The 26,560-nt window shown below is 40.8% G+C and overlaps 2 long non-coding RNA genes across 3 annotated transcripts in view; one reads left to right on the top strand and one right to left on the bottom strand.

Annotated features, from left to right (window-relative positions):
- LOC147576999 (uncharacterized) overlaps positions 1-5,391 on the top strand; it is a 30,500-nt gene extending 25,109 nt beyond the window's left edge. Inside the window, exon 3 of one of the 2 annotated variants that reach the window (XR_015241381.1) lies at positions 4,770-5,391. This is a non-coding gene — a long non-coding RNA (uncharacterized LOC147576999). Of the gene's footprint in view, positions 1-822; positions 877-4,769 lie in introns of those variants that run through there. The other variant, XR_015241382.1, reaches the window with a different exon arrangement.
- On the bottom strand, positions 2-25,148 carry LOC147576998 (uncharacterized). Its single transcript, XR_015241380.1, has 3 exons — positions 24,914-25,148; positions 2,672-2,802; positions 2-846 (listed from the first exon to the last, which is right to left on the bottom strand). It is a non-coding gene; the product is annotated as an uncharacterized LOC147576998 (long non-coding RNA).
- Between the last annotated feature and the right edge of the window lie 1,412 nt (positions 25,149-26,560).

The following is a 26,560-nucleotide window of genomic DNA, read 5'->3' as shown; positions in this document are numbered from 1 at the left end:
GTAGCCGTGGACCAAGGAAACCTAGATAGGGGTGCTGAAGTGGCTGTAACCTAGAGCATCTCTGCACCAAGGACACCCAGGTAAGGGGGCTGAAGTGGTTGCAAACCGGGGTATCCTTGGGATCTCTGCACAGTTATACCCAGGTAGGTGGGCTGAAGTGGCTGCCAAGTTGGGGGACCCTGCACAAAGGACACCCCAGTGGGGGTGGGGCTGAAGTGGCTGCAAGCTTGGGGATCCTGGGAATCTCTTCACAAACAACACGCAGGTAGGGGGGCTGAAGTGGCTGCATGCCAGAATGTCTGTGGGCTCTCCATACAGGGGGTGTGCTAACAAGGCAGCTGGATCTGAGGTAGACACAGTGATATCGGCAGGGTGCTCTGTGGGGTGAGCACATAGAAGACACCCTGTTAAGTTGACTGGAGCCTAAGTGAGGGTGGGTTGTCTTGTGGTACCCTGTGTTGGAGGTGCCCTGGTATGTCCTTTGGAACCTAAGTGGTATCAACCCTGAGCTGTAGTGAGCATTGACAAGGGCCGCTCTCAAGGATAGTGATGCTCTTCAGCCCTTCTAAACCATAGTCCCAGGAGCTGCCCCACCCCATGACCCCACCATTTGCCAAGCTTCTAGGACTGGTTCATTTATATTCTTGTTGCCCTTGTAAATTCAGACTTTTTTTGTCTGTGGCCCAGGACAGACACATCTCCTCAGGGTCCCTCAGGGGTATCCATCTCCGCTGCAGTTTCAAGTGTTGGGGTGGGGTTCCCATCCTTACCATGCTCTGTTTCTCTTGCCGTTCTCTCTGTGGCCGACCTTTTGGTGTGCAGAAGCCATTCAGTCAGCCCTCAGTCCTGAAGGAGGAATTGCTCTGTAAGTAGGTGTAGATTTGGTGTGTTTGTGGATAAGGTGAGTTCATGGTCTTCCCACATCTCTGTCTTGGACCAGGACTCTATGCTGTTATTTCCAGGAAGGAATAGATCATCTTATTTCTGGACTTGATCCTCATATTTTGTAAGTTTGGCCATATTGAATGATGTGTGATAGCTGGATTATAGGCCTTATCTGGCAATCCCAAAGAAACAATGTATTTGGTAATTTGGCCAAAGCCATTTTAAACCATGACTCAGAACTGAGCTAGCAATCAGCTTATTCCTACAAGTTTCTATTAGCAAAGGCCTCTTCCTAATGACTAAGTCATATAATGTGATCTTAAAAAACCCACTTATTTCCTTTGTAAATGCCCATATTTAACAGAGATACATAATTATATACATGTTAATTAGGTTACTACACACTTTCTGGCTTAAATGACACAAAGCTTATTATCTTCCCGTTTTGTAGAACAGAATTCTAACATGGGTGTCACTGGGCTAACTTTGTCATTATGACTGCAATCTTTTCTGGAGTTTCTAGTTGATCATCTGTTTTCTTCTCAGCTTCTAGAGGCCACTTGTATTCCTTGGTTCATTGCTTCCCTCCTCCATTATCAACTCAGGAATATTGCATCTTTATTATGCTGTTTCTATTCATCACATCTCTTGCTCCCTCTTCCACTTTTGAGGACCCTTGTGATTACATTGGGTCCACTGGATAATCCAGCCACCTGAATTCATCTTTGCCAGGTGTCCTAACATACTGTTTCCAGACATTAGGACACAGGCGTTTTTTTCGTTTGTTTGTTTTAGTGAGGGAACTGCTTATTCTGCCTGTAACAAGGGGAAAAAAATCTCAGGACTAAATCAGCCTAGAACTATAGCCCTGTCATTTTGTGCTGTATAACAAAGTTCCATTGTCGGGGCAGCTTATAGACAACATGAATGTATTTCTCATAGTTGTGGATGCCTGAAGTCCAAGATCACATTGTTGGGTTCTGGTGAGAGCTTCCTTATGGCTTTTGGATAGCTGCTCTCTCCCTTTATCCTCACATAGCAGAAATTGAGGGGAAGCAAGCTCCCATAGGACTTTTACAAGGGTTGATGCCCTTACAAGAGTCTCAACCCTCACCTGACCTAATCCCAGCTCCATCCCAAAGGTCCCACCTCCTAATACCATCACACAGTGTGTTGAATTTAAACAAATTAATTCAGTCCATAACAAGAAATGAATTACAATTTTGTATTTAAGAAGAAGTGGAGTCCTTTGCTTGAGGAGGAGATTAAGGAACAGTTCTAAGAAACATGGAATTTTTATAAAGATGAGTACTGTCTCCTCACTCCACAATCTACCTGCAGACATACTTACCCCCTATATATCTCTTAAAAAGCTGGGCACTCATGAGGTTGTAATCCTTAACAGGCTTGAGCTTGAGCTTGTTATAGTTATAGACCCAGTTCTCCTGAGTTCTGCACTAGGAGTCTCCTCTTGGTTCAGGGATTAATTTGCTGTGTAATTTTTTGCAAACAAGATAATGAAACTGGGTTTGGTTTCTTAATCTCTACAATGAGGGTGGTGGTGACTAAGATGGTCTCTAAAATGAGTCCATTTTTCAGGTAAGAGGAAAGTGAGCCTTTGGTTAAATAAGTCAACAAGAATGCATGGCTAGATAAGTGTGGAGTAAGAATTCAATTCATACTCTAGAGCCTTACACTGGGCTGCCTGCATTCTTCTCCTTGGCTAAACCATCTCCGCTGGTCAGTAATGAATGATACGGAATGATAATCTCTGAATAGGACTTACCTTGATGAGTGGATTTTCTCTGCAAAAGAGTGGTGCAGAGAGCAAAAGGGAGCAAACCAGAATCAGGAAGGGGATCTTGTTCTTGTTCCTTTCCCATCTCTTGGTACCCTGGAGTTTTCTTCATACTCAGGCTGGTGAAGAAGAGGTATGTTCTTCTTAAAATATTTACTTGGTGTCTCCATACTTCTACCCACATCAGTTTCTCAACTCTGGATCTGAACCCAAGTGTATATGACAAGGATGTGTCAAATACAGTTCTCCATGTTAAACAGCACACTGTCTTTTGTTCATGGGACTTTGTCTCTAATGCATGTAATAACCCTGGCAATCTTCCTGGAAGCACATTGCTAGTGTACTAAGATAGGTGTGGAATAAAAGAAGAAAGATGGTTACTTGTGTATATTTTTCTGTGCATGTAAAAGTTAGTAGTTACTAACACTAGTTCAAAACACTAGCTGGAAAATCTTCTTCTATGCCTTTTGTTGGTATAATTATTATACAAGAGGTAGGTACTATATTTTAAATACTTACTCTTTATATAGATACTTAATGTAGGGAAGATTCCCAAAGAGCTTCAGAAAATTCCTAGATCTAGTAGTTTACCTGTAACTTTCTGTTTTTAAAATATCAAAATGCTCATCTGCACTAGTCATGTGATGTTTAAAGAAAATAAGAAGTATTTGGCCTGTTATTTTACACTGTTCTGTTAGTCTTAAGTGAATTTATTGATCGTGTTAATCCTTTATAGAAGCACCGAGACAGTAAACACTGTATTTTACCAAAAAAAAAGTAATAATAATCAATCAGTGAAGACAAATGACTTAAAACTTGAGTTGTGCCTCAAGAATTATATTTCTACTTTTCTAATTATAGATAGTAGCATTAATATTACCCTCTTAAATGTGCCAATAAAAGTCTCATCTAGCAAAATTGATATGTGAATTCTCAACCTGTACTAAATGTTAGAGCCATAAATAAGCTTGGAAATAAATTAGATAGAAATCTTTCTTTTTCCACAAGGAAATTGAGAACCAGAGAATGTAAGTGATTTAAACAAGGCTATTAGGTAATTTGCTTCAATGTCCCTTGTATGGGGGGGTGGGGACTAAATTTAAGAGATCAGATTTATATACTTCATCAGCCTCTTCTCCTGTCTCATCTCTATTACTGCCTTAACATACTTTCTCCCCACAAAAATTAGTATTTTTAGAAGCATTTTAGGGGAAGTTGCAAGGAATGTTTGCTATAAAATATTATCCAAAAAGAGATAGGTTAAACTTTTGAAAAAAAAGGAAGGAGTTTGCTTTTGTTATATTTTTCTCAGGCTGCTTTGCCTTCTGTGGGACTGAAGTCATGGAAACTCTGTATATATCTCCTTACAATTTAAGCTAATTCTACATGTGATTGGTTCAAGAATATAAAATACAGAGAACGTAGAATTCCTTAAAATTAATTGTGGTCCTCATTTTTAAATAATGAAATCAACAGAATTGTCCATTTTTCAAAATAAATGTGCATATTTTCTTTTTTTCTACTCTGTCCCTTATAAGAAAGGCAAGTGTGATGATGGACTTGTTTTTAAGAAATAATTTTGATCAGAGAAATGAAAAAAATATGAGGCAATTATTTGACACAAGCTGACTACAGTTATCTTTTCTAATCCCTCATTTGTCATAATCTTTTTAAAGTTCCATCATTAGACATGGAAAACTTTTGAGTATTTTGAATCTTTTGGTATTTAGTCTGTTAGAAGGAGTTTTTAGGCTGTTAAAAAGGTCATAATTGAAAATGGTCACAGAATCCAGTGGGGGAGAATCATCTTTTGGCTTTAGGAGTAGAACCCAGCGATTAATCTCTTACATAGAACACAGAGTGCTTATCACAGGTGCCCTCCTTAATGCCCATCACCCATTTAGCCCATCCTCCCACCCACCTCTTCTTCAGCAACCCTCAGTTCTCTATAATTAAGAGTCTCTGATGCTTTGCCTCCCATAGTTTTTATTTTTCCTTCCCTTCCTGTAGGGGTGAAGTCATCTTTAGCTATTTAGCATCCTGAAATTCATGAATTTAACAGACATTTGTTTTGCCATTCAAATAGGAAATGCATGCCAGAATGTACCCTCTTGCAAAACACCAGGCATGCAGACTATGGAATCCACAGTAAGCACACTTGGCTGTCAACATTTAACTCAGGATGCTTGCAGAAAAAAATGAGTCACAGCATCAGCATAGGGCTCTCTGCCCTGTATTTTTCAGAGGACATGCAGGAAGACTATCCCTTTCTGAGGATTAACTTGAATTAAAAACCCGTAAATTGATATTTCTACAGAATTGCCACAAAATCTGCAACTTCGAGTGTTTGTGACCTTAAAATGCATACATATTTGGTGAGATCCTTCTTGCTGTATTTCATAGTGAGCTGGATTCTTACTGTCCTTATTTGGGCAAGAGTGTTATTTCCAGAGCATGAATTACTGAGTTTCAAGGGATTTTAGGCTCTCTAGCTGACTCAATAACTATAGTTGCATTGGGCCTGTCTTCAAACCACATCAGATCTCAGAGCAAAGAGCAATGAAACACAAAGCAAAAATACAGAGACTTCCATTTCTTCCACTGAGTCGGAAAGATGAATAGGAAAAATTCAGGACCTACACAACTCTTTAAAAAAACAAAGAATCTTCATCATTTTTTATTTTCATTTTTCAGAACTGTCATCCTTCTCCAGCACTCAAAGGGATAGTGTCTAATGCCATCATAATAGGGTCCAGATACATTCCTTATCAAAAAGATATTCAGATAGGGGCGCCTGGGTGGCTCAGTCGGTTAAGCGGCCGACTTCGGCTCAGGTCACGATCTCTCGGTCCGTGGGTTCGAGCCCCACGTCGGGCTCTGTGCCAACAGCTCAGAGCCTAGAGCCTGTTTCAGATTCTGTGTCTCCCTCTCTCTGACCCTCCCCTGTTCACGCTCTGTCTCTCCCTGTCTCAAAAATAAATAAAACATTAAAAAAATTTTTAAATGAAAAAAATTCAGATGTGTAATTAGCAACAACAGACACTTCTAATGTAACACAGCAGATTGAACGCCTGACTTCATCATAACTATCATTTTACTATTGTTTCAGAAAAAATTAAAGGTGTAAAACAAGTACAGTCATCTCCCAACATACAAGGAATGGATGAGAACAAGATGGAAAGTATATATGTGAGCGGTATTTCGCTTTGTACAGAGGACAAAGCTGAAGTTTAGGGTTCTGATGAAAAGGTACAGATAAGAAGCAACCATATGCACTCTAAACCTAGGTACTGGCCAATTCACTCACATACACAAACACAAACACAGAATGAGAGAAAGGAACTAACGAGAGGATTAATCTCCCAAGTACAACATATAATGGAGAGGATTTCCAGAATAAGTACAGGAAGTAGAAACCACCCCAAGTGTTTTAAGCAGGAAGAGATTTCATACCATGAATGATGTGTTTACAGAATCAGTAAAAGGGGGGAAAAGCGGATTCTAAACTGGGTATTTCAAAATGATGCCCCGGGGCGCCTGGGTGGCGCAGTCGGTTAAGCGTCCGACTTCAGCCAGGTCACGATCTCACGGTCCGTGAGTTCGAGCCCCGCGTCAGGCTCTGGGCTGATGGCTCAGAGCCTGGAGCCTGTTTCTGATTCTGTGTCTCCCTCTCTCTCTGCCCCTCCCCCATTCATGCTCTGTCTCTCTCTGTCCCAAAAAATAAATAAACGTTGAAAAAAAAAATTAAAAAAACAAAATGATGCCCCTAAAATGTAGAACTGGCTAGTTAGGCCAGCCCCTACCCCTGAGGTCACCACGAGAGCCATGGCCACCACCATAGCTGCCTGTGAACATCAGGAAACTGAAAAGTGGACACATCGCAGTGATTAGGAAATTATGTGAGAAAGTCACCAATAGGTGAGAAAAGCCCACTTTATGAGACTCAGGGAACTAGGAACTGGATATATAATCTATAAGATTCTAATCTTGACAGTGTTAATAGTTGCCAAAGGAAAGTGGAGTCTACTTCACTTCTTCCACTCAAAATGGGCAAATACATCTAACTGTAATAACTTAATAATCACACATAAACAGTTGTAAGGAATTTGGGGAAATCTAGTTTTCTACCTGGGTAAGTGATGCGCTTACCTGAACTCCACTACTAAGAAAGAATAGAGTTGAGGGGACAAGTAACCTGAGGAGGATATCAGAGGTTTGCATTCCTTGAGATTTTGAACCAAAATTGTTCTAAATTTAGGCAGATAAATATACGGGGGTTAAGTAAAAGTCTACATACTGAACAGTGTTATTTCTAGCCCAATTCCTCCATTCAGCTTTCAAAATGCTGGAAGCTAGGTGTAATGCAAGGGGCATGTTTGCAACATTAGTACTTGGACAAATTAGCCCAAGGGAAAGCCACTAAATATATTTGTATCTGGGGAGCTTAATGACATGGTCAGGGGAAACCCACAATTCCACAGTCTCACTATATTTATGATAAAGCCTCCAATCAGATTTTAATGGCTCACAGTTAAATAGAAGGAGACTTTGAGGAATATTAGTCATTTCTTGAATGCCTTTAATATGAACAAAACAAACAAGAAAACAACAGTTATTTATTTGATGTTTGGAGAAGCAGAAACAATACAGAGAACCACCACCGAAACCAAAAATCAATAAAAGTTGATTAATATTGGCATAGGTTTCAGATGATGATTAAGAACACAACACAGTAAAAAAGAAACAATCCTATAGCATGAATGAGATTTGGAAATTAAAAATGTGGTATGTGAACTTTTAAAACTCTATAGAAGAATGAGAAGGTAATACTGAAAACAATCTCGTAGAAAGTAGAAGAGAAAAATGAGCAAGCAGATCAGAAGGAAAACAAATTTAAGGATCAATTTAAAAAGTCCAATATCTGACTAAGCATAAATCCAGAAAAAGAACACATACAGAAAAACCATAAGAAATTATCAAAGAATTAACAACAAAAATCCCAGAACTAAATTATTCTGTATTTAGTTCAATATTCAATATTATTCAATATTAAAAGGTTCCACTAGGGGTCATTTTAATGATTAAAAAAGATGCATTGATGGAGTTGTGGTCCAAGATGGTGACTCAGGAAGACCCTAAACTCCCCTCCTCCATGGATGCACCAAACCTACACCTATTTATAGAGCAATTCATCCTGAAGAACTGAGGGATAACTGAACAGCTTCTGCACAAGAGATAAACCACTTAATAAGATAACAGCAAGAGAAACAGACATAGTAATAAAGGAATTGCCCACCTTCAACACTACCATTCACAGTGGGGAGGGATAGTACTGAAGAAACTGTGAGCAGACTTGTCTGCTTTGGGGAAAATAAGAAAAGCTATAGCTTAAAACTAGAATATGTTTATTCATTTTTGAGAGAGAGAGACAGAGAGAGACAGAGTGGGAGCAGGGAAGGGGCAAAAAGAGAGGGAGACACAGAACGAAGTAGGCTCCAGGCTCTGAGCTGTCAGCACAGAGCCTGACATGGGGCTCGAACCCACAAACTGTGAGATCATGACCTGAGCTGAAGTTGATGTTCAACTGACTGAGCCACCCAGGTGCCCCAACGTACACTATAATATAAAGGAAGCAGAACCCAACCCAGACTCTTGCCCTATGGTGGAGGAGTTACTGGGACTCTCTCTAGGTCAGAGGGGCTGATGAAGGCCAATGCTTGCATTCCCACTCCAACTTGATGGTGTGGACAGGAAAGAGTCTGGGTGTCATAGCCAACCTTCTGCTTCAGTGAGCCCTGGATCCCTAGCCCACAACAGCCCCAGATATCCTGGGACACAGAAAAAAAAAAAAAAAGCCGTGATTTCAAAGAACAACAAGAATATAAAGATCCTTGAGAATGGCCAGGGGATCTCCTGAAACCTTCTCCAGGTGGAAAGGGCTGGCAAATACTATGGTTTACATCCCCACCCCCTCACACAGCTTAAGAGCAAAGACAAGAACACTGTCCTGGCCTCCTTACCAGCGTACCACCTCAGTGACTCCTAGGCTCCAAGCCCACACCAGCCTTATCTGTTCTACCTAGGCAACCCCCACATGGCATACAGTAGGACACCCCTGGTCCGTGATCACTACAGCTCCAGCCATCTCACCAAGGTGACAAAGATGCAAAGCACCCCATAACATTCTAGGTGCATACGATGTTGGTTCCGGACAACTTCCAGAGTGCTGCTGGAGCAGAGTGCCCCAGAACCTCCTTATCCATGTCTGTTTTGGCTCCAGCCAGAGGCCCTTGAATGGAGTGCTCCAGGATCCCCTCCCACACACACATGCCTTTGATCCCAAGGTTCTTCTAGGGCACCCCCTGTGCAAAGCACTCAGGAAACCACCAGGGTACCCCTCGTTCAAGGCACTCCAAGACCCTTGGCTTATACTCACTTCAGCTTCATGTGTTCTCCCAGGGGCCCTCTGCATAGAAAGCCCCAGGACCTCCCTGGGCAATGCCCACTCTAGCTCCACTCATTCCTCCAGGGTAGCCCTAACTCAGAAAGCCTTGGTACCCCCAGACCATGACAGGCAATTTCAACCAGCCAGCCAAAGTCAGCAGGCACACACAGTGTTTGCAGGAGATGACCACAGAAAGATCATTCCTTCAAGTTTAGAAGTACCAGTTCAGCCTAATTCATGGAACCAAACACAGAAAGTTAAGGAAAATGAAGAGACAGAGGAATATGCTTCACATGAAAGAATAAGTACCAAGCACACTACAGGAGAGGCCACCTCCTTAACGTGGGGAACCCACCCCTTTTATCTGTGTCTTGCTAGAGGTGGGCCAACTTCCAACAACTCCCAAAGCTGCCTTTGATAGCTGAGCTGTGTACTTCTTTACTGGCATTACCGTCCAGGAATCAACTCCGAACAGAACCAGCAGGAGTGTTCACAACTCTCTAACGGCTGCACCAGGTAGCGGAGACATGGCTCAAGCACCCTCTGAGCAGTTGGAGTGTTAGGACAACAGAATAGCAGCAGCTGCTTAACTCCATGTGTCATCATGAGAAATGAGTTCCATGTTTCTGCTGCACAAGAACCTCTCAGCTGTGACACTTCCTCAACAGCCTGCTCAGTACACACGTGATCCCAACATTCAATCGTGGGCTACAAATCTAGCTGTTTATTTCATGAATTCATCTTCAGAAAAATGCCATACCTTTTCACACGTGAGAGAATCTAGTGTGTTTTCCAGAAATGCCTACATCCCTACTTCCTGTTGGGACTTTTTTTTTTAATGTTTATTTATTTTTGAGAGAGGGATGAGAGAGAGGAAGGGAGGGAGGGGGAAGGGCACAGAGAGGGAGACAGAATCTCAAGCAGGCTCCACCCTGTCAGCACAGAGCCCTGTGTGAGCCTCATTAACCACAAGATCATGACCTGAGCCAAAACCAAGAATCAGATGCTCAACTGCCTGAGCCATCCAGGCACCTCTGGTCCTTCCTTTAAACTTTCTCACTTATATTTTTCCTCACCTCAAAGAAATTGATATATAGTAAAAGATTGTAACGCCTTTTTTCATTCCATGTTGGGCTCCTGCAACATGGTTTTCCACCTGATGGGATTAATAATCACAAGCATTTATGTAGCAAGTACTCTATGTGAAGCACTGTGCTAAAAGCTCTACAAATATTGTCTTATTTAAGTTTCACAGAAGCCCATACACCCAAAATACAAAAACACTAATTCAAAGGGTTATGTGCACTTGAAACTTATTACAGCATCATTCAGGGTAGACAAATTATGGAAGCAGCCTAAGTATCCATCAAGTGATGAATGGATAAAGAAGAGGTGGTGTATATATATACAATGGATTATTACTTAGCCATAAAAAAGAATGGAATCCTGCCATTTGCAATGACATGGATGGAGCTAGACAGTATAATGCTAAGTGAAATAAGTCAGGGGAAGACAAATACCACATGATTTCACTTGTATGTGGGGTTTAAGAAACTAAATGACTGAGCAAAGGGAATCGAGAGAGAAATAAAGAGACACACCAAGAAGCAGACTCTTAACTACAGAGAACAAACTGATGGTCCCCAGAGGAGAGGTAGGTGGGGAGATGGGTGAAATAGGTGAAGGGGATTAAGAACACACTTAATGATGATCACTGAGTGATGTTATAGAATTGTTCAATCATTATATTGTACACCTGACACTAATATAACACTGCACGTTAAATATACTGGATTGTTTATAAAAATTAATAAAAAATAAACTTCATAGAAAAGGAGGATCTCTGTATTCTACAGCTGAGGAAGCTGAGATTTTAATAAAGTTCAGTAAGTTGCCCAAGTTCTCACAGGTGGTGAGTGAAAGGATAAGGACGTGAATCTGAAAGTTCTCCCAAGCCACTTGTTACCACACCACCAATAATTTTCCAAGTATGTTCCTGGATCTGCAGCATCAGCATTAAATGGGAACATGTTAGAAATGCAAAGCCTCAGGGCGCCTGGGTGGCGCAATCGGTTAAGCGTCCGACTTCAGCCAGGTCACGATCTTGCACTCCGTGAGTTCGAGCCCCGCGTCGGGCTCTGGGCTGATGGCTCAGAGCCTGGAGCCTATTTCCGATTCTGTGTCTCCCTCTCTCTCTGCCCCTCCCCCGTTCATGCTCTGTCTCTCTCTGTCCCAAAAATAAATAAACGTTGAAAAAAAAAATTTATAAAAAAAAAAAAAAAAGAAATGCAAAGCCTCCATTTCTATCCCAGACCTTCTGAATCCAAAACTCTGGGAGTGGCAGTCGGTTTTTGAAAACCCTCAAGATGATGCTGGTGCATGCTAAAATTTGACAACCACTGATAAACTGGGGTCTGCAGACTGAGGCCAGACAGACAAATCTAGCCAGCCATCTCACTGTGGAGCCCTGAGCCAATAAGGGTTTTTATGTTTTTTGAAAGTGGTCAAAAATAAAACAAGTGTATATTATGGAAATGTATGTGGCCAACAAATCCTAAAATATTTACCCCCTGGCCTTTAAAGAAAAAGTCTGCTAACACCTGACTTAGATTATACTTTTCAGGGGACTGTACTTGATTTGTTCCAGATATTTTCCAGAAATTGATAACAAGCAATTCCCGACATTGCCTTCCTCACTTTATCTCTCTTGACCCTACTATTTGTCACCCTAATACTTTTAGCAAAGTACAAGCAGTCTGTTCTATAGATTACTGTCCCTTTATATTGACATATCTTTACAGATTTGAATTTGCAGCAAGCGTCCTAGAATGTGTTCACTTTCTCTGGGACACTGTGCTTTCAAGCACTCAACTCCCTGGTGGCTTGGAATACTTTTTTATGGTTTTCTCCTTCATACATCTAAGCTCTCAGAGTACTTATTATATATAGATGGCTATATTTTTCTCATGTGAAGATATACTTTCATTAAGTAAGTACTCTTTTCATTGATTCTAAAACATAACTTTTGGTTTTTAAATCTCTGAAACAAGGATACATCTTTTTAAGTTTATTTTGAGAGGGAGAGAGTGAGAGTGGGGGAGAGGCAGGGAGAGAATCTGAAGCAGGCTCCGTGCTATCAGTGCAGAGCCCCATATGGGTTTCGCACTCACAAACCATGAGATCATGAACTGAGCCGAAGTCAGATGTTTAACCTACTGAGCCACCCAGATGCTCGTAGGATCCATCTTACAATACATGATGCTTACAGCTCTTTTGGACCAGGAAGCAGTCATGCCATTGTTTTCTTTTCCTACAAGGATGGACTAGGTCACAGCTACTCACATTTCTAGAGTTATGAACATCGTCAACTACCCATGTGGAGTTTTATTTAAAATGTATTAAAAGATCACATGGTATTTCTTCATAGAAATATAAAAGCTTCTCCTTATTCAAAATAACATGGGAAGTGAGTGAAGCCAATATCTTGGGATAATAACCACAATTCCACATTTTCTTTCAAAACAATGAAAAATGCTTTATAGGATTGAACAAAGGAAGACACCTGTGAGTAGATGAAGCTGTGATACATTCTGTTGATGAGAAACATGAAAAATTGCCTCACACATGGTAGGCACCACGGTGAAAGTTGGGGGAAACCACCCAGATCCTTAAAGCAGAGGAAAGTAATTTCTAAGCAGTAAGAGTCTGTGCCAATAGTTCATGCAGCATGCAAAATTATCTTTGTGTGATATTTTATTTGGCAGACGTTTGGTTTTACTTAGTCGTTCATAAAATAGAGGATCTTGAAATTGATGTCATCTTAAATGATATAAAACAGAGTCTTAAAAGTGATATGAATGAATGTTGCTAAATATTATGTGATTATACGCTAATTACAGCAATCTGAATTTAATATCGCCTATTTTTTAAATGCCAATATTTGGATGCTACTTAGCCAACATTCAAACAGCTACAATCAAGGTTGCCACAAACACACAAGTGTTGCTCAATTAATGGGTCTCAGTCTACTTAGATATTTTTTTCTAACTTATTCTAAATCTATTAAACTCTTTTTCCTGAGGTGAAAGAGGCCAGGATGTACTTGATTAACTGTGTCAAACTCTTGCAGATTACATCCCGTTTCTATTTTATATTGTTTTACACCTCTTTTTCACTCAAGACTTTTAACTACCTGTCTAAAATAAACCTGAAGAAAAGCTTAGGGTAGCTTTTCCAGAGAAACTATTTTCAACTTCAGCTTCATCACAGAGAGCAGAAACAAAGAAAAAAGATCATTCACTTTCATGAAAGCACTGGTTCTTTTTTTTTTAATTGTATTTTTTTTTATTTACATCCAAATTAGTTAGCATGTAGTGCAACAATGATTTCAGGAGTAGATTCCTTAATGCCCCTTCCCCATTTAGCCCATCCCCACTCCCACAACCCCTCCAGTAACCCTCTGTTTGTTTGCCATATTTAAGAGTCTCTTATGCTTCGTCCCCGTGTTTTTATATTATTTTTGCTTCCTTTCCCTTATGTTCATCTGTTTTGTCTCTTAAAATCCTCATATGAGTGAAGTCATATGATATTTGTCTTTCTCTAATTTCGCTTAGCATAATACCCTCCAGTTCCATCCACGTAGTTGCAAATAGCAAGATTTCATGCTTTTTGACTGCCCAGTAATACTCCACTGTATACATATATATACACCACTTCTTCTTTATCCATTCATCCATCAGTGGACATTTGGGCTCTTTCCATAATTTGGCTATTGTTGATAGTGCTGCTGTAAACACTGGGGTGCATATGTCCCTTCAAAACAGCATACCTGTATCCCTTGGATAAATACCTAGTAGTGCAATTGCTAGGTCATAGGATAGTGCTATTTTTAATTTTTTGAGAAACTTCCATACTGTTTTCTAGAGTGGCTGTACCAGTTTGCATTCCTACCCACAATGCAAAAGAGATCCTCTTTCTCTGCATCCTCGCCAACATCTGTTGTTGCCTGAGTTGTTTATGTTAGCCATTCTGACAGGTGTAAGGTGGAGTCTCATTGTGGTTTTGATTTGTATTTCCCTGATGATGAGTGACGTTGAGCAGTTTTCATGTGTCAGTTGCCCATCTGGATGTCTTCTTTGGAGAAGTGTCTATTCATAGCTTTTTCCCATTTCTTCACTGGATTATTTGTCTTTTGGGTGTTGAGTTTCATAAGTTCTTTACAGATTTTGGATACTAACCTTTTATCTGATATGTCATTTGCAAATATCTTCTCCCAATCCATCAGTTGCCTTTTAGTTTTCATGATTGTTTCCTTCACTGTGCAAAAGTTTTCATTTTGATGAGGTCCCAGTAGTTCATTTTTGCTTTTGTTTCCCTTGCCCCCAGAGACGTGTTGAGTAAGAAATCGCTGCAGCTGAGGCCAGAGAGGTTTTTTCCTGCTTTCTCATTGATGATTTTGATGGCCTCCTGTCTTACATTGAGGGCTTCCATCCATTTTGAGTTTATTTTTCTGTATGGTGTAAGAAAGTGGTCCAGGTTCATTCTTCTGCATGTTGCTGTCCAGTTTTCTCAGCACCACTTGCTGAAGAGACTGTCTTTATTCATTGGATATTCCTTCCTGCTTTGTCAAAGATTAGTTGGCCATATGTTTGTGGGTCCATTTCTGGGTTCTCTATTCTGTTCCACTGATCTCAGTGTCTGTTTTTGTCCATGTACCATACTGTCTTGATGATTACAGCTTTGCAGTATAGCTTGAAGTCTGGGATTGTGATGATACTGCTTTGGTTTTCTTTTTTAAGACTCTTTTGGCTATTCAGGGTCTTTTCTGATTCCATACAAATTTTAGGATTATTTGTTCTAGCTCTGTGAAGAATTCTGGTGTTATTTTGATGGGATTTCATTGAATATGTAGATTGTTTTGGGTAATACTGACTTTTTAACAATATTTGTTCTTCCTATCCAGGAGCATGGAATCTTTTCCATTTTTTTATGTCTTCATCAATTTCTTTCATAAGCTTTCTATAGTTTTCAGTGCATAGATTTTTCACCTCTTTGGTTTTGATGCAATTGTAAATGCAATTGATTCCCTGATTTCACTTACTGTTGCTTTATTGTTGGTGAATAGGAATACAAATGACTTCTGTGCATTGATTTTCTATCCTGCCACTTTGCTGAATTCATGAATCAGTTCTAGCAGTTTTTTGGTGGAATCTTTTGGGTTTTCCATATACAGTATCATGTCACCTGTGAAGAGTGAAGGCCAGACCTCCTCCTGGCCAATCTGGATGCCTTTTATTTCTTTGTGTTGTCTGATTGCACAGGCTAAGACTTCCAATACTATGTTGAATAACAGTGGCGAGAGTAGACATCCCTGCAAAAGTGGCGCCCTGTGCTTCTCTCTCCCCAAGTTCACCTCTCTGCACCACATACCTGCTGGATTCTGTGGTTCAGGTTGTGCAGATTGTTGTGTTAATCCTCAGATCAGTTTTCTAGTTGTGCAGGATAGTTTAGGGTTGGTCTGGCTGTATTTCATGGACGCAAGACACACAAAAAACTTCCATGCTGTTCTGCCATCTTGGCTCCTCCCTGAGCACTGGCTCTTCTAAAGCTCATGATTATATATTTCACATTAAACATAAAGGGGGTGGCTCCCATCGTCCCTATCAGCCTGTGTTTACTGAGAGGTCAATGCTTCATCCTTCTATTTGACATTTGTCCCCTTGCCAATCATAACATGACCACCTCTGAAAACTGCTTAGCACTAGGGGGAAAAAAACCCAAACCAATGATCAAAATCTATGAATTTATTCATATTTAAATGGAGTATCAATTTTAAAAATTAAAAGATATTGGTATCTGCAAAAAGAACATTGACATTTGAATCCTCTTTATAGCCTTACTTGAATCAAGAGAAATCCAAGATTTATTTCCTACTTGACCCTCCAAATCACTACAGAGCAAATTGCACAGTGAGCGTCCATCTGTGGTAACTTAAGATTCATATGCTGTCTTGCCTGATAATGATCTAGTACTACGTGAGTGTTTCTAAGTGAGGAAAGATGTGTCCCTACACTGGCAGTTACAAAGACAAGTAGCTCTTAAATTCTGGGAGAAGAAGATCAGCCTTGGTAAATCAACAGCATCCTGGCTTTAGCTCATTTGCCCTGACTTTCATGTAAGAGTGTACTTTGAAATATTGTCACCTGTGGGACTAGTGGTGCAGAAAGGAGATTAACAGTGCTTCAAGCACAGTGTCAATGGAGAAAACTACGTACAGCATTTCAATGTTAGCATCTCCATGATGAAAATAATAGGGAAATAACAGTCTCTTCCTGTCTGTCTCACACAGACTTTGTAGGCAAGGTCATTTTATCTGCTTAGTTTCCTTAACAAAATCTTATAATCTGAAGAAAATCGTGAATCTCAAGATGTCCTGCTTTCTGAAGTATGGCCACAAATCTACATTAGAATGGAAAAAAAAACACATGACATATTTTTATTTTCTTCAGTATATGGTCAAACTACACCAAAGATTTGTCTAGTATTTTAAAAATATCATTTTGGGGTGCCTGGGTGGCTCAGTCGGGTGAGCGTCTGACCTTGGCTCAGGTCATGATCTCGTGGTTCGTGGGTTCAAGCCCCACATGGGGCTCTGTGCTGACAGCTCAGAGCCTGGAGCCTGCTTCAGATTCTGTGTCTCCCCCTCCCTCTGCCCCTTCCCCGCTCATGCTCTGTCTCTCTCTCTCAAAAATAAATAAACATTAAAAAATATCATTTTAAGGTTTTCTTGAGTAGCTTTTCCTGAGTTGGCTAAATGGCCAGTTGGTCAGCTGCATTAAGAGTCCTTAGATAAGATCTTGCCTGATCATTTAGTGTAAAATAACTAGTATAATCTTTTAGTATAAAATACCACACTATATAATAAAATGCTGATAGGAAGACAGGAAGGCAGAAAGGGTAAAAAGGAAGAAATAGAAGGAAAGAGAATGGGGAAAGCAGTAAAAGAGAAGAAGGGAGGAAAAACTGAAGGAAGGGAGGGAAGAAGGGGAGAAAATGCTAACTTAGAATATGTTAGACAAATACTTAACATTTTAGCTGATTTTCCAAAATACGTAGACATATATAAAAACAGAATCTAAATCTGAATTAAAAAAGAGCTTACTTTGGCTATTTCAGTTATTAATTATAGGTTGCAAATAAGCTGGGGTGTTGATTTCTGGCAGAGGTGGGGAGTACGAGATGAAGCACACTTTGAAAATTCCAACATATCTACACTTTTGGATGGTGAGTACGTCCTCTGGCTTAACCCTAATCAGATGTCCTAACTGCATATTCACCTACTGTGGGTGTGTTAAGGGGCAATCTCTGATTGCTGGGGGACACTAAATCCAAAATTATACATGAGCTGAGACTGGGCTTATTTTTGCTCCTTGGGCAATACTGAACATTTGTTTTTTTCTTTGGCTCTTTGGGAAATCTGTGGGAGGCCCAGGCCGTGGTGGGGTGTGGTTACACGGACAGTATTCTAAATATATGGGCAGGGGAAGACCACCTCAGAGGGATTGGGAGCAGAACCTGTCACTGTCCCACCTCTCGTCTCTGTTAGTCTGGATAATTTAGTGTTGATTGAACCTAAGGACTTAACAGGGATGGGGGAAAGATCACTATCAGTTCTTTGAATTGTTTTGGTGTGAAGTAAAATCTATCGTTATGGCTATTTTTCAATTTCTGAGGTTGAACAAACACAGCAATGCTAATAGTTAAGTGCCATTTAAAATATGTGTGGCAGGGGTGCCTGGTGGTTCAGTGGGTTGATTGATGGACTTTTAATTTAGGCTCAGGTCATGATCTCAGGGTTCATGAATTTGAGCTCCACTTAGAGCTCTGGGCTGAAGGCATGGAGCCTGCTCGGGATTCTCTCTCTCCTTCTTCTCTACCCCTTCCCCACTTGTGCTCTTTCTCTCTCTCAAAATAAATAAATAAACTTGAAAAAAATAAATAAATATTAAAGAATAAAACGTTTGGCAAACTGCCATCTTATTTGGCATGATCTGACATATTTGCAAATGGTGTTGGTTTTTCACTCTCATGTAAAGTACTCATTAAGTTTTATCCGAAGTTGAAATGGTAAGGACGGGGTGGAAAACATGAAGAATAAAATGTCCAGTATGAGGGGAGGGAAAGTAGAGAAGAAAACAGCGTGAGCATACTTTTCTTCTCTTGAATAAGAAAGGCATGAGGATGCACAGAAACTCCTTGTGATTAAACTCCAGCTGATTAAAAATTCCAAGAGAACTGTTCCTTCTTCATTTCACACAAAATGAGCAGTGGGTAAAATGTGCCATCAGACAGAAATTTAAACATGGACTCTACGCACTCTCTGTCAATACCGAAGAGAGCACTGACCTATTTTTCTTCATTAAAAGTTTGATGCTTTAAGTATATAGGACATTCTCAGGACTGAGTCTGAGCACATTATGCAATTTATTGTCAGGTATATTTGGAAACCTAGGAGTATTTTATGAATTCCAACATACTAGTTTTTTTTGTTGTTGTTGTTGTTTGTTTTGGTTTTTTGGTCCATTTCAGATTACTGTGATTCTCAGAAATGAGAATTTAAAAATTGTTAACATTTACAGTTTACTCTGTGAAATGCATTATCACTAGTGTAAAAAAGGAAACTACAGATTAGGGCTCCTGGGTGGCTCAGATTCTCCCTTCCCTTTTCTCTATCCCTCTCTTGTGCTTGCTCACTCACTCTCTCTCTCCCTCTCAAAATAAATAAACTTAAAAAAAAAAAAAAAAAAACTCAGTCCCAAAATGCAATCACTCATGTTAGAGCCCCACATCAGCAAACCAAGACTTAGCACCCAACTTCCCTGTGGTTTCAACCCCCTGGGAACGTGACCTTTAACCAGCCAGCCTAGATCTTCCTGCTCAGCACTAGGAAGAAATCCCATGAAAGACCCTTTGGGTTCCCCTTAGGAGGGCAACCTTGCCTCAAACAGTGCTTTCTGTGCTAATACTTTCCTAGTCTCCTTTCCCTCTCTGACCTTAAAAACCTTTTCTTTCCTGGAAGCTGGAAGTTGCTCCTTATTCTTTGCTCGGTGGGATGCTGCCTGATTCATGAACCGTTTGATAAAGCCAGTTAGATCTTCGGATTTACTTGGTTGAATTTTTGTTATTTAACACCACTGTTCATAATAACTGTGCAAAGTGAGTTTCTTTAACCTTATTTTACTGACAGTGCATAGTACAAATGGTAAAGAGTGTTCACAGACCTGAGTTCAAATCCTAGCTCTACTCCCTACTTGTGATGTTTAGCAATTGATGTAATGCCTCTCTCATAGTCTTCATTCATGAAATGGGATTAATAGTACCTATTTCAAGCATGTATTGTAGGAATCAAATTGGACATGCACTGGCATATAGTGATGACTCAATGTTTCTCAGCTTGAATTTAAAATACCTTGGGTGAGGCCAGAGAAGTAGTCAGTAATGCTTCTGGGAATCAGATCTGGACTTATATACCCTCAAAACGAAAACCACACTTTCTACTATAACGCACTACTCAAATCACTACAACAGGATATTTCACATACATTTAAGGTGTGAGACAGGTAATACATTAATTCACTACACTTTAAGGACAGAATCACAAAAAATAGATTCCTATACACGGTCAGTGCTTTCTTATCAGATTTTTAAAAAACAGCAGGTCTCAAGAGCCCAGAGGATTTCAAATGGCTTACCACGAGTAATATGTATTAAAACCTGAGATGGCCTTTAACTACACACTTGAAAATAAATTACATTGAGTCCATTTGCAAGCAAAACTTGTCAGATAAAATTATGAAGTGATGGATTCTTAAAATAATAATGAGATACAGCTCTTTTACAGGTTCTTATTTTCTGCATGATGGTATGCTAAGGCCTTTCAATGCCCTATCTCAGCTGAACGTCCAAATAAAATTCATGAGGTAGGTCACACATTCTTCCCAATTTGTGGCAGAGCAGTGGAGGCTTGAAGTCCTATAATCTAGCCAAGTGGAAAAGCCAACATTTGAGTCCAAGTGGGCCTGATGCCTAACACTACTTTTTTGGGTTTATTGTTTGGTATTTTCTGACAACTTTTATTCTGCTGACATATTTTGGTATCATCACAGTGTCTCTTTAGCAAGGAATTTTTGTGTACATTAAGTAAGGGTATGGAACAATGAAAGCCTAGTTTCTAACCTTAAAGCAGAAGTGCATTCAGTGGGACATATTAATTAAGGCACAAGTAGTTATTTATGGGGAACAATAGATCTGGGTAGAACCAGATGGGAATGTGTTTCGATGTCCATCCCCAGAAATCTCACAGGAAAGAAGTTCTAAGCTATCTATAAAACTCTCAAAAGAGAACTATTTCATTCAGTGGCTGTTTGACCCAGGCTGCTGCTTCTGGCCTCCCTGAGGCATCTGGCTCCTCTGCCCCATTTCTCCAGGCCTCTCTGGTTAAACATCATGAAACTATGGAAGACCCAGCCACCATGGGCTTTTGGAGGTTCCAGGTGAAGGTCAGTGTCCTTCCCTATCACTTCCTCTCGACAATTTTCTTCACTGGCTGATAATGGACACTAAGCAATTTCCAGTTTACATGTGGGGCAAAGGCCATCTCACCTTGTGTGAGCTTGTGTCTCAAGCTACAGGAGACCTGAGCTCCCAAGGTAATCAAATGCTTGGCAGCCATGTCATTTACTACCATTGGCCAGAATGAGTGTCACTCTTCAACTCGTGAAACACTGCAAGAGAGGTAACCAGTGACCTCATAATTGTTGAAGCAAAGAACTCTGCCCAGGCCTGTTAGGACTGATCCTTGATGTACTGTTTGGTGTTGTTGCCCACTCAGCCTTTACCCAAAGTTTGTCTCAACTTCCTCACTGCCCTCCATGAAGACAAAGCTCTTAGGACAATATTTACCTCTCAACATTGTTTACTAACTCTTAGTGCCGATTATTACCTCCCTCTTCAATCTTATCCACAGCCGTATCTCCCTGCACTGCTCCCCATATATCCAGCTGGCCGGAGTGGACTTAGAGGACCACACGTGGATGCTTAGATGTTCAGTGATGTTTCCTAGCTCGGGTTCTCTCTCCGCATGATGCAGATTCCTCGCTCCCTTTTTTAATTTCCCCCTTTTCAAAACTTAGCTCATGCATCTCTTCCCCTGGAAAAGTCATTTCTGACCATTCCATATAAAAGTGAACACTCCCCTCTTCATAGCCTTGCTTAACCCTATGCATATTTCTGTTTTAGCACTTAAAGTGCTTTACTGCACTTATTTTTACTCATCTCTTCTGTAACTAGACTGCAAATTCATTAACTTCTTCTGGACCAACTATAATCCGTAGTTACTGAAATTAACTCTCTCCTTCCCCCTTACTTCTAGCCCTAAGTCTACTCTCCAGATGTAATCAGTACTAGATTCATGTGTATGCTACCCAAAATCTTCCATGCATATGCATTTATATTTATAATATTGAGATTTTGATAGATGCTTCCATACTTAAGACAGGGTACAAACTGGTCTGAGGCTTACTTTTTAAATACATTTAACACCATCATGGACATCTGCCCATATCAAGACATCATTTTAAATAACTCTATGAGATTCTGTCATAAATATATATCCCGCTTAACCAGAGGGAAGAGATCTCACTCATTTTGTGTGCCTTCCACTTAATAGGGTGCCTAGTACACCCAGCACACATGACACGTGTGAGGGGCATTACAAATGCCATTATCCAAACAGAAACACATGCCTTTTCCACTTCCAAATAGGTGGCCTTCTGCTTGAACAAAGTCACAGCTCTTTACCCCTGGCTCCTTCTAGACTCAGCCTTCCGATTCCTGAAACACATTTTGGACTCAATAACCCTGACTTCATCCTTGGAATATCTGATTAAGCCTGGCTTTTTTCTTTTCTTTACGTTTGTTTGCTTTCTTTTTTTTTTTTTTTTCAAAGAAGAAGACCAGCTGGACAAAGAACACTTGATTTAGAAACTCATCTCCAGAGCCAGAAGCACTTCAGTGCTGTCCCCCTAAAATGCAGACATGCCAGGCAGTCGCCAGCAACAGTGGCCTGATTATCTGTTCTACCCGGTTTGCGACTCTGGTCAAGGAAATGGAAGATTTGACTTGGTGGTGGAATTAGTCATCTCAGGTTGCCATGACTGAAGGCCACAGAACAAAGGGGGTGGCTTTAAACAATAGAAATGCATGTTGTCACAGTTCTGGAGGCCAGAAGTCCAACACGCAGGTGTTCACAGAGTTGCCTTCTGGTGAGGCCTCAGGGCCCTACCTTTATGACCTCATTCCACCTTTAACTGCCTCCTTAAAGATCCTATGTTCAAATGCAGTTACTTTGGAGGTTAAGGCTTCAACATGTGCATTTTGGGGAGACACAATTCAGACTGCAAGTGGTAACACATCCACGGTAATTGTATGTCCTGGTCACCTGAGACAATTCCCAGTTTTGTCTGTTATCTGGTGTTTCCTTCAGTTGGCCACCCCTTGCACTCTCAATAAATATGGTCACCCTGAGCATCCTCTCTCTCCCTCCAAGGCCCTGTCCTCTATCTCCCTGGTTGGATAAGACATAAATTCAACCACAGGAGAAGCATTATTGTGAGCCATACACAGATACCTCTTTGGTATGAACTGTGTTGTTCAAGTCTATAAAAATGGATTTTAAAGCACAGGTTTAATGCTGCTTTTTATGCATGGCCTGTTACTTCTGTTCATTTCAGTCACACTGCCAATCAATTTTTGTCCCTCAGGTCCTTTGGTCTTGAGGTCTAATATGGCTTTGGGTATAACCATGTATTTCAGGAGGGGTCTCTGTGATCCCCTAGAGGAATAAGAAATCTGCCTCTCTAGAATTATGAACTAAATAATGTCCACTCTGATCTATAAGGCTGGATCAGAAGAGTCATGGTACAATAATAAAAGATAATTTATTAATTATACCCTACTTAGTTCCAGAAAGATTTAAACTTCTAGGTAAATATTAAAAATGTCACAAGATGGCATAAAATAAAAACTTAGAGAAGACATGAGTATCAAAATAAAAACCAGAAACCCACCTTCCATAGAATGGAATTCTTGCTTTGGTAGCATTCTGTTTTAGTTGGTCAAAAGCTCCTATAAAATAAAGAATTAATGAGTTCTCAGACTTGAAAATAAAAATTACAGAGAACGGTTTTCAAATTTCAACACATTACCTGCTCTGAATGTGTCTGCACATATCAAACAGGTCTTCCAACCTTTCCTCTGGTAATAATATGCTAACTGGGAAAATAAGATTTAAAAAATACAATATCAATAAATACAAATTATTATACACACACACACACAAAAAAAGAAATCTGCCTCTGTTCCAGATACTTTCAGCACATGATCCTCAACATCCCTTTAAAATTCATGCTTTTGGCTTGGACTACTCATCTGTGAAAACTGTCTTCTGAAGGCTTTGTATTTTCCCCCTTCCTTTCTTTCCTTCCCTCCTCTCCCTTTCTCCTTCTCCTTCTTCAGTGGCGTACTTATTTTGTGATTCGGAGCAGTGTTTCCCTCTTCTTCAGCCCCAGCCCTCTCTCAGCTTGCTCTTTGATGAATATTGGCTTGATCCCCAGGCCTTCTGCACTGTGCTCTTCTTAGATCTTCACTTTACAGGGGCTACACTACCTCTTTCCTCTGCTTCTGCCACTGAGCCTGAACCCCAACAGGATTTGGTAGAGACACAGCTCCTGTTCTCAAATGACAGGAAAGAACACCTCTGAGGTCGATCCATGCTTTCACTCAGAACGTTTCTTTATCTGGACAACAAACTGATTCTATGAGCTGGATGCACCTGCTTGAAATAGAGTTTCCCTAGCATTGGTAAAATTCAACGGGAAGTGAAAATTCAACTAGCTGCCAGTCTCAATATTGAATATAGGTAAGACCATCCTCAACTGAGTGCTAACAGGCTGAGTACCATACATGCAAGAAGAAACTTTGTTTTGGCCAAGTGTTATTGCACCAGTGCAACAGTATTTTCGCATTAATTTGTTCCTTACTCTTTCAACACATAGTTATTGAGTACCTACTGCAGTGTGCTGCTAGGTGCTATTCTAGGTTTGGAGGAACCACTGGGAAATAAAGACATAAGTTTGTGCCCAGACAGAATTTGGAATAAGTCAAGAAGAGTAAAAATTAAATCCACTATTATAGCATAATGAGGTAAATACTTTAAAAGGTCTAAGCACTGAATACTATGGGATCCCCAAAATAGGGCACTGAATCCAACATGGTGGCATTAAGTATGGTTTAATCTTGAGTAAGTCTATACCTCTTAGAGTGCTTCAGGTTCAGAGATTGGGAAAACTATCAGATATGGTGGGTGGCAGTGAATGAGGAATATGTTTGCCTCTGCTGTCCATTGTCCTAGCCATCAGTCACATGTAACTATGAGGCACTTGAAATGTGCTTAGTGCACCTAAAGGATTGCATTTTCATTTTATTTTATTTCAATATATTTAAATTTAAAGACTGAAACAGTGTCAAATATTTTAAGTTAAACAGAACTTTGTTTTGATAGGACTCTACTTCACATTAATTGGGAATATTCAGCATTTACATCTCCAAATTTACATTACCAAATTTCCAAATTTAGCACAAGAACTAATATTAATAATTCTATTAGGAAATAAGATATTAGACTGAAGAGGGGAGAAGATGATGGCATAGGAGGATGCTGGGCTCACCTCGTCCTGCTGATTGCTTAGATTCCACCCACATCAGCCTAAATAATGCAGAAAACTGCCACAAGACTAGCAGAATGGGCTCTCCAGAGCCAAGCATAGACAAGAGGTCCTCGGAAGAGGGTAGGAAGCACGGAGAGGCAGTGCGGGCTACACAGACTGGTGGGAGGGAGCCGGGGCAGTGGAGGGGCAGCCAGCCTGCCCAGCAAGGCAGAGCCCCCGAGTCTGACTTGCAAAAGCAGAGGGGCCGGACAGAGTGAATTCTGAGAGGCAGCAGGACTTAAAATTCCAGATGTTAAGAGTCAACAGCTCTGCTCTCGGAGAGTGAGGAGGGCGAGAGGAGCTAGGGGGGACAGTTGTTGAGCCCTGGGAGACGGAGCTCAGCTCTGTGGGGAACTAAGGTGCTGGCCAGCGCCATCTCCCTCGCCCATCCCCCAGCTGAAATCCCAAAGGGAACCAGTTCCCCTCACTGAACTTGCTTGCACCTCACAAACACCCAAGCTGTGCTTCTGTGGATCCATCCCACCGACAGGTCGGCCTCCTTCCTGGTGCTGCAGGACCCCTCCCGCAGGGGGCCACCTATGGAAAAGTGATCTAAGCCTGCCCCTCCCACCCCTGTGCACCTTGCGGATCCACCACAGCTAATACGCCAGATCCAATCAAAGCAGCACCTCAGGCCTGGCAGTGTGCAAGTAGTCCAGACAGGGGCCACACCACTCAACAGTGAGTCCTGCCCCCAGGAGAGGGGAAGACAGGGTACACACCAGTCTGACTGTGGCCCTGGTGGTGAGCTGGGGGCAGACATCGGGTCTGACTGTGGCCCCACCCACCAACATAAGTTACTCCAGACAGCACAGGGGAAGTGCCCTGCAGTTCCCCACCACTCCAGGGACTATCCAAAATGACAAAACAAAAGAATTCTCCTCAAAAGAAACTCCAGGAAGTAGCAACAGCTAACGAATTGATCAAAATGATTTAAGCAATATAACGGACCATGAATTTAGAATAATAGTCATAAAATTAATCTCTGGGCTTGAAAAAAGTATAGAGGACAGCAGAGAATCTATGACTACAGAGAACAAGGGACTAAGAAACAGGAGGAGCTAAAAAATGCTATAAATGAGATGCAAAATAAAATGGAGGGGACCGCGGTTCAGATTGAAGAGGCAGAGGGGGGAATAGGTGAATTAGAAGATAAAACTATGGAAAAAGAGGAAGCTGAGAAAAAGAGAGATAAAAAATTCCAGGAGTATGAGGGGAGAATTAGAGAACTCAGTGATGCAATGAAGCACAACAATATCTGTACAATAAGAATTCCAGAAAAGGAAGAGAGAGAGAAAGGGGCTGAAGGTGTACTTGAACAAATCATAGCTGAGAACTTCCCCGATCTGGGGAAGGAAAAAGGCATTGAAATCCAAGAGTCACAGAGAACTCATTTCAGACATAAGTTGAATTGACCTCCTGTGCAACATATCATAGTGAAACTGGCAAAATATAAGGATAAAGAGAAAATTCTGAAAGCAGCTAGGGATAAACACGCTCTAACATATAAAGGGAGACCAATAAGACTAGTGACAGATCTATCTACTGAAACTCAGCAGGCCAGAAAGGCATGGCAGGAGATCTTCCATGTGATGAACAGAAAAAATA

This window comes from Puma concolor, chromosome D1 (genome assembly GCF_028749965.1).
Source record: "Puma concolor isolate L17-30 chromosome D1, mPumCon1.1.hap2, whole genome shotgun sequence".
Taxonomy (NCBI): domain Eukaryota; kingdom Metazoa; phylum Chordata; class Mammalia; order Carnivora; family Felidae; genus Puma; species Puma concolor.
Note: the sequence above shows the minus strand (reverse complement) of the source record. Positions and strands in the feature narration are given on the sequence as shown.